Raw genomic sequence first — 9,643 nt, 5'->3', positions numbered from 1 at the left:
CTCTGATCTACAGAGCAGGACTGGGCAACCCTCCTCTCCCCTTCTCACACGTCCCTGGACCACCATAGAGTGATGGGGATTCTCTTTCTTTGTATAGAGCAAGGGGGGATAAAAACATTATCCTTCAAAATGACTCTAAAGTCTACTTTTCCCTACTTATGAACATAGTATTACGCTACTGTACGAACAACAAGCAGCTCCAACCTGACTTGCCGCCTGCCATCTGCAGAGCTTGCAAAGCCATGCCTGGCTTGTGTGGTCGCCCTTAGCTGGCAGTGGTGGCTGCCATGTTCGCAAGCTGGAGACACAGACCACAAGGGGCCACCTATCCATCACTGCATGCCTCGCACAGCCACTTACAGGAGGTGCCTGTAAAACTGTTGCCCCCTTATGCCATCCAGAGAGACCTGGACAGGCTGGAGAGGTGGGCCCATGCAAATCTCATGAAGTTCAACAAGGCCAAGTACAAGGTCCTACATCTGGGTCGGGGCAATCCCAAGCACAAATACAGGCTCAGCAGGGAATGGCTGGAGAGCAGCCCTGAGGAGAAAGACCTGGGCATGCTGATTGATGAGAAGCTCAACATGAGCCAGCAATGTGCAACTGCAGCCCAGAAGGCCAACTGTATCCTGGGCTGCATCGGAAGTGTGGCCAGCAGGTCAAAGGAGGTGATTCTGCCCCTCTGCTCCACTCTTGTGAGACCCCACCTGGAGTACTGCATCCAGCTCTGGAGTCCCCAACATAAGAAGGACACAGACATCTTGGAGCAGGTTCAGAGGAGGGCCACAAAGACGATCAGAGAGCTGGAGCACCTCTCCTATGAGGAAAGGCTGAGAGAGTTGGGGTTGTTCAGCCTGGAGAAAAGAAGGCTCCAGGGAGATCTTATTGTGGCCTTCCAGTACCTAAAGGGGGCCTACAGGAAAGATGGAGAGGGACTTTTTACAAGGGATGTAGTGATAGGACGAGGGGGAACGGCTTTAAACTGGAAAAGGGTAGATTTAGATTAAACATTAGGAAGAAATTTTTCACTTTAAGGGTGGTACGGCACTGGAACAGGTTGCCCAGAGAACTTGTTGAGGCCCCATCTCTGAGGGTGTTCAAGGCCAGGCTGGATGGGACTTTGAGCAACCAGGTCCAGTGGGAGGTGTCCCTGCCCATGGCAGGGGGGTTGGAACTCGATGATCTTCAAGGTCCCTTCCAACCTAAACCATTCTATGATTCTATGATTTTGTGTGCAGCCCCTTGAGACTGGCTTTATTTTTATACAAACCTCGCATAGGCAAAAGCAGTTATACAAGATGCAAAGCAGCCAGCAGGCCAGGTTGCTTTTCAGAAACAAAACTGACTGCAGTTATCCAGATAACTGCTTGCTGAGCCTCATGGGGAACTGTACTAGGGAACCAAACCAGTATTTCAAACACGCAGTGAAAAAATGTTTTGCTTCACTGCATGGCTAATGCAAAGGAGGGGACAGCACAGGTGAAAAGAGCTCCCAATGCAGGGTATTTCTTTAAGCCAGCACTGCCACCAAGACAGACAGTGCAAACCCATATCCTCAGCCCGATAGCTTTAACTTTTGTCTCCTATTTCTTACCCCAAATGGATCATGGGACCTTCTGGCCCGCAGAAGAGCCCAGAGGCTACAGCCAGCACGCATGAGACAAATGTCCCTAAAAAGGTCTTGATGTTAAAAAGATGTTGAATAGAAGTGCCATTCAAATACCCAATGATTTCTGGCAAGCCAGATGGTGAACCTGCTGGGCAAAAGAACTGCAAAGAAAAAAGAAAAAAGGAGAAACAGAGTCAACAATCATTAGATGTTAGATGTGTCTATGGACACGGTTTTTAAGTCCAGCCCCCACCTTGCTCTGTTCATGAACAAACTTTCCCAGAATTAACAGACAACTTAGACACATATAAAACTTCTGGCTACACACAAAAATTCAAGCTCCCGATAGTGTTGCTATACATATTCTGGGGGTAATGAGAGAAGAAAATGACTGATGGCCCCTGCCTCAGCCCCCCGCCATCCTCCCCAATGCCTGAAGCCAACCAGCCTCTTGTCTTTGCACAGGCTGTCTGCAGGGCAGGGTGTACAGGTGAACCTGCATTGTTTGTCCAGTCAGTTCAGACTTTAGATAGCTTAAAACTGGTCAGTTATTACCCATATAACAGCAAGCTCCCTTCCTGCTGTTGCTGGATTTTGGGGTAAGTTCAGTAAAACTTTCACTTGTTCTCTCACCTATGCTGTTAACTGCCTGTCTATAATTAAATTGAAGGCAGCAGGACAATAAATGACAGAAAGGCTCGATGTTTTAGCCTTGCTGCCTTGTGAAAGTACTGATCTGAGCTACAAGCGAGACCCACATAGCACAGCAAAAAGATCAATCTAAAACCAACAGTAACTTTTATATGGACTGATGGTCTTTGGCTTAGGCCCCTTCCAAACACCAAGTTTTCACTAGTTACACCAGCTGATGCTTGTGTTTATTTTATAAACACCATGTGCTAAGTGTAAATTGCATCACCACCAGCACTGATTTCACCCCAGGCACTTTTATACAAGTTATAGGCAGTGGAATCCAACTTTAGGCTGAAGGTTAAGAAAGACCTCCCCAATTGGGCTGTATAATAGACAGGGTTTTTTTAAATAAAATATTGAATTAACCAGTATTTGGAAGAGCAAGAGATTTGGTTTATCACAGCTTTATAGGCTTGTTGTGTAGGAGATGTAAAACTTACCAGCACTGAGCCTGAAGAGAGAACCACCATGGCCAGCCCAATCCCAAGTGCACACAGCCAGGTCATGTGGACCTTGCCATCCTGTTCAGTTGACAAATACATTACTACATTGGCACCCACAGACCAGGTCCCACTTTTCAACAATCTTTTGTCCCACAGATTTCTGCAGGCAGAAGGTGTACCATAGGGAAAAACTAAAACAAGCAGTGCAGGCTCAGTCCTCAGAAGGATGGGAGTGAGCAATGGTAAGGTGATTGATGACACTCAGAATCAGCTCATGCTTTTGCCATGACTTTTGCCTATCTCTAAAAACACTATAAAGAATATGTTGTTACTCATCAAAGCCCTTTTCAGGTCAGAGGCAGAGTTAAAGGATCTTAAGAACACGCACAAGAAAACACTAAACGGTGTCTTCAGGAGACATTTTGCCTGAATGGAGTCTTCAAAGTCTTACATCAGTAATTACCTTTTTGAATTTGCAGCTGTTACTAGTAGACAGAATATATGCGAGCAAGCTCTCTCCTGCTTTATTTTAACCAAAAGGACATCTCTCATATTAGGCCTTCCTCACACTTAAAAAACACGTTTCAGTCTCCCTGGGTTTTTGGTTTGTTTGTTTGTGCTTTGGCTGACCGCAGCCGTGCTGTCTCCAGAACTCCTCAGCTCCCACATACTTTGCCGCCTTCCGCAGTGCTCAGCTGTGATTCATTGTGTGAGCAGGTCAAACACATCCCTTGCATTTCTGAGGTCACAGTGTTACAGCCGGTCACCGAAGCCTTCCCGGCAGCACGTCCCGTCAAGGCTTTTGTAAGTGCATCGTGCAGTGCAGCTGAACAGCAAAGCAAAGTGCACGAAAATGAGTTTTGCTCATCCGCAGCTGAAGGAGGTATTTAGATGGGAAGGTCTTCCAGGGCAGGAATTACGTATTTGTACTGATGTCAGAGCCTGTGAGAGCTTACCTCCTGTCCCTCTGTATTAGTTTAATACAATCGGACAAATTTTATAATACATGCCCTGGAGTCAAACTGTGGTTTCTTTCTACTTTAGTGTGTTTCTTTCTACTTTAGTGTGTATATATACACACAGGCATGTATATACACACAAATGCATATATACATGTATGCATGTGTATTAATCCACTGTTTATACATCTTATAAACATACATATAGTTTGTATATAAGAAACCCCAGGGAAATAATATTCCAAGAGAATTACACATACTTTCCTCATGGAAAACCTAAACTTGTTCGTTTCTTGGCTGTTCCCTCTGATATATTCAGCTTCCATCTGTTCCACAGAGTAGGTCTTCCCTTGCATTTCTGTGAAGTGATTGAGATCCATCCTTCAGCAGTTGGAAGCACTATACCATTATCTTGATTTCACAGAATAGCAGAGGACACATCCATGTCTCTCTTGTACTGGAGAGCCCAGAACTGGACACAGTACTCCAGACGTGGCCTCACCAGTACTGAATAGAGGGGAAGGATCACCTCCCTCTACCTGCTGGCAGCACTCCTCCTAATGCAGCCTAGGAGGCTGTTGGCTGAATAACACCACAATCATCTGGTCCATCAAGCACTGTTTCCTTCTAGTTTTGTTTTTGTCTGCAAGTTTGCTAAGGGTGCACTCTGTCCCACCACCTAGGTCATTAGTGAAGATATCCAACAGTGTTTGGCCCCAGTATCAACCCCTGGGGTACACCTGTGGTGACCAACATCCAGCTGGACTTCATAGCACTGATCATAATGCTTTAAGCCCAGCAGATCTGCCAGTTTTAAATCCATCTCACTGTCCATTTATCTAACCCATACACCATCAGTTTGTCTATGAGGATGTTATGGGACTCAGTGATGAAAGCCTTGCTGAAGTCAAGATAAACAACATCCACTGCTCCAGTCAGCTCACTGTAGAAGGCTGTTACCCACTGTAAATCCATTCTGAGTACCCCAAATCACCTTCTTGTCCTTCATACAGTTAGAAAGGGTTTCCAGGATCATTAGCTCTATCACCTTCCCGGGGTCAAGATGAGGTTGACTGGCTAGTAGTTCCCTAGATCCTTCTTGAAGATAGGGGTGACACTCACTTCCTCCAGTCCTCAGGAACCTCTCCTCAATTACCATGACCTTTCAAAGGTAATTCAGAGTGGCCTCACAATAACATCAGCCAGCTCCCTCACAGAAGGCATCGAGTACCTTGGCCTTTTCCAAGTCCTTTGTCACCAAGTCCCCTACCCAGTTCAGTAACAAGCCCACATTTTTCCTAGTCTTCATTTTGCTGCTGATGTACCTGTAGACACCTTCCTTTCTCGTTGCCCTTCAACATCCCGTATCAGAATCAACTCCATGCACACTCAGACAGTGTCTCTGTATTCCTCCTTGGGAGTACCTTGGCCTTTTCCAAGTCCTTTGTCACCAAGTCCCCTACCCAGTTCAGTAACAAGCCCACATTTTTCCTAGTCTTCATTTTGCTGCTGATGTACCTGTAGACACCTTCCTTTCTCGTTGCCCTTCAACATCCCGTATCAGAATCAACTCCATGCACACTCAGACAGTGTCTCTGTATTCCTCCTTGGTCACCTGTCCCTGCTTCCACCTCTTGTGAGCTTCCTTTTTATGTTTGAGTTTTGTGAGGAGCTTCCTGCCACTGTTTGCTTGACACCCTGCTTATTGGAATAGAGTGTTCTTCACCATGGAGGAGATAATCCCTGAAAACCACCAGCCCTCTTGGACCCCTATTCTCTCCAGGATGGTTTCCTCTGGAATTCTTCCAAGCAGCTGTCTGTTAAAGTGCTCTCCTGAAGTCCAGAATTGTGATCCTGCTTTTTGCTTTTTCTCCCCTCACCTCAGGATCCTGCATGCCACCATCTCATGGTCACTGCTGCCCCCAACCTTCACATCCCTGACCAGTCTTGCCTTGCCTGTAAGTACAAAGTCCAGCAGAATGTGTCCCCTCATTGGCTTCTCAATCATCTATTGGGAGGTTGTTATCAATGCACTCCAGAAACGTCAAGGATTGCTTGTGCCTTGCTGTATTGTCCTTCCAGCAGATACTGGGGTGGTTGGCCAAAGACACCCATGAGGATCTGGGTCAGCGACCATGACACTTCTTGCAATTGTCTGAAGACAGCCTTGTCCAATTCTTCCTGAGCTGGCAGTCTATAGCAGACACACACGACAACATCACACATGTTGGTATGCCCTCTAACCCTGATCCACAAGCTCTCAGCTGATTCTCATCTGTCCCAAGGCAGTTCCATCCATTCCCACTGCTTTCTCACAAAAAAGAGCAACTGCCCCTCCTAACCATTCTGGTATGTCCTTCCTAAAGAACCTGTATCTAGCCACTGCAGCGCTCCAGCAGCGTCAGCTATCCTACCATATCTGTGCAGACAAGGAGCTCATCTGCCATGCTCCAGCTTCCACGAGAGGCCCTAGGCACCGCCTGCAGCCCCAAATCTGCAGAGCTTCATCCTCCCTCGGGAGCTTGATCTGGGTTGTGGCCTCTGCTGAGTCATGGGTAATTTGTCCCCCAGGTGCCGGGGACCATCTCCGGCAGGTCCTTGCCACCATTGCTGAGCACAAAAGCACCCTAAGCCCAGACCCTGGTCCCCTTCTGCACAAATTGCTGTGTCTGCTGGCTGCACACCATGATTGATGGTTATACAGCACCCCCCCTGCCCCCAGCACCGGCTGACAGGATGCCAGGATGACCCTCCCTGGTCAGGATTCAGCGGGAACAAAAGCTCAAAGCCCCTTTCTTATAAGAAACTCTTCAGGATTCATACTATCTACCACAGATATCACAAACCAGGTGAAAATTTTACCACCTTCTTCTCTCTACAGGCGAGAAAAACAAGCAGTCAGGGTCAGAGATGCCGTAACATTTACATCGGTTTTAGCTGTTCAGTGATTTTACCACCACCATCCCAGTTATCACAGAGATGATGATACTCATCAAGGACAAATTAATCGTTCCACAATAATCTATTACAGCATTAGCAAAAGATACCTGCCTCAGACATAGAACGAAATAACATATCTGATACCAGCTCCATATTCACTAAGTACCTTAAGAGAAACTTAATCCCTTCCCTCGGACATCAACAATACCTAAAGCAGCACGTGCCCCTTATGTACAAGAAGGAAGAAGGCGGCCATAATATTTTAAAGACTGCCTTCATCAGTCTCATGAGAAGAACACCATCAGATATTATACTGTACTATAGGCTAAGTTGTAGTAAATGACACCAAAGCGTGCTGACACTAAGCACCGCAGGATATCTGACGTCCTCACCCACCTAGACAGACAGCATCTCTAGTCAGCTAAAACTTTACAATGTGGATTTTCTAAAAAACCCAGAAGAGGTGACTCTGACTTTCTCTTGCTCACCTGCAGGTAATTTTCCACCAGGTCCCATTTCAATTTGACAAGAGAGTCAATGATCTGATGAATCAAAAACCCCAGCACTCCAACTGCCGTTCCAATTAGCCCCATCAGCAGCCATCGATCCCACTCTTTTCTAGAAACAGGAAAACACAGTTACCTCTCAGCCTATAGCACAGGACTATTTTCCACGCTTCCTCTCACAAGCATGCAAGTTCCATTTTTAGAGCATTTTGATTACTAACTGTGGCTGCATGAGCAGGAGGCTTGTTTTGCCAATCTCTCTTTAAAAAGTATTCCATCAACAAAATTCTACCTTCAGGTAAAAGCCATTTCAGTTTGGGTAAGGAACATGGTTGGATTGTTGGTTTTGGTTTGGATTTTATTTTTTTAATATATAAGTAGCAGTGCAATCTGCTTTCAGATGCTGATTGTTCGATGCCATCTCAAAATTAAATTATGTGACTCAGTAATTAAGCATTCAGTAGAGCACTCGGAACTCATTTCAAAGTAATTCCTCTTTTCTGCTACTGCAACTAATGCACTGAGCAGCTATCATAAATGTGAAAACCTTTACCTTCAGCTTCTGTCTTTCCTAAACTTACATTTCTAATAATAATTGTGCATCAATAATAATTTCTGATTTACTTCTCGTTTCACCTAGGACTAGAGCACCCCTACTGAGATTCAAACACGATTACAGATTACACTTAAGAGGCAGTGAATTGCAAGAAAAGTCTCAGTAAGAGAACATTCCCCCAAACCTCTGCAAAGTCTCTTCCTTTTAAGTTGTATACATTGAGTAGTTAGTAACACCTATTTTTTTGCATATTCAATAATTTTTTAAGAGCAAAGGCGTAAGCACTTTCAAAAAATGCTTTTAATCAAAGTTGCTTGCCACTTGGCAGCCTTTTACATTCTATTAAAGTATTTTCCTCCGTACAGAAACAATAAATAATGTTTTCTTAATTCCTTCTGCTATCAGACATCTCTTTGGACTGTCCAAATTACCCATAGTTTAGAAGCAACTTAACAGCATTTAAGGTAAGTTTACCTGTATGTTTTCTCTTGTAGCCACTTCTTATAAACTTTACTGTGTGAAGGCAAATAATCCAAACTCTCATGGGTTATTGGGTGTTCTCTCTCCTCCTCCTTGCAGTGATTATATGCTAAACTGCTTCTGCTGATACTGCTTTGCCTCCTAAAATCCTGAGAATTAATCAAATCAGGCCCGTGATCTTCTGCCATTAACATCTCCTCTTCACCATTTTCCACGTGAGTCCTATGAGAAAAAAGTGATGACATTACAGTGGCCTCCAAGAATCCTTGGGATGCCAACAAGAACGATGTGAGCCCAAGATCAGTCTCCTTGAGACTGAAAGAGAGAGATATGGAAAACTGCGTCAGTATGGAGTATTTTTCATGCAGAGATTGGCTGGTTTGTGTTTGGCCTCGGTTTGCTGTGGCTATGCACAGACCCAGCCCAGACAAAGTAACGAAAACTTGTCTGAGCTGGAGCTCTCTGGTGAAGATGTCACTCCAAGAACAGCCCAACCACTGTAGCAAGACTATCGCACTGGCTCCTCACTGACTGTTCAGAGGACCAGGGATGTCTAAGCCGTAAGGGCATTGTCTGTTTTAAAGAGATCACTTGCTGTGCTTTAGGCTGCCCAAAGATTCTGATCCACTAATCTAATCATGCAATGTAATTAAATAAAACAAAAACTAGGTTGCAATGACATTCAATTAAACACTGAATTCTCAGTATTATATAGGCACCCTAAAAAAGCTTATTCTCTAACACAATTTCCTTTGAATTTACATGCCAAATTTCTTTTTAGACAGATAAAAACCAAACTCGCTACAGCTTGGATACTTTACCCCAGGTAGTTTGCAAGTTGGCAGTTCAATCAAATCAGAAAAAGCATTGATATGTATCAAATATTTACTGTAAAGAAAAACCAGTAACATGCTGTGTGTTTGCCACCTCCAAGGTGTGTTTTTGGTTACCGAAGAGAGCACTTACTGGCATGTGAAACAATTTGGAAAGTCCTCATCTCGAATAATGAGAAAACACAAACAGCTCCTGGTTCTCGGTTAGCAAGCACTAAATGGCGAGAGAAGAAAAGACCTTTGCACAAGCCACATGCAAGTTATCTGAAACCAAGCCCTACGGTTTTTGCAATGCTGAAAGCTTCCTTGTGGTTCACTACTCACACTTCTCAAATGTAACGAAACACATCGTCAAGGCAATACTGCCCAGGGCAGGGAGGCACCTCCACATCAGGAGGTGGCAATGGCCGAAGTCCAATTTTTTATACCATGACTGTGTGTTTTTTGCCAGCTCAATCAGGCATTTCATTCTAGAGATTTCAAAAGTACTATGCAAATTCCAGACCTGGCACCTCTCAGTCTGCGAAAAAAGAGGGAGTTAAGAGAAGAAAAGTGGTCTAGGTGGAAACCAAAGACTTCAGAAAATAATTGTTGCTGGAAACTGTGAATGGCTACGAGCAGCAG

This window comes from Charadrius vociferus, unplaced genomic scaffold (genome assembly GCF_000708025.1).
Source record: "Charadrius vociferus isolate BGI_N301 unplaced genomic scaffold, ASM70802v2 scaffold23, whole genome shotgun sequence".
NCBI lineage: Eukaryota > Metazoa > Chordata > Aves > Charadriiformes > Charadriidae > Charadrius > Charadrius vociferus.
Note: the sequence above shows the minus strand (reverse complement) of the source record.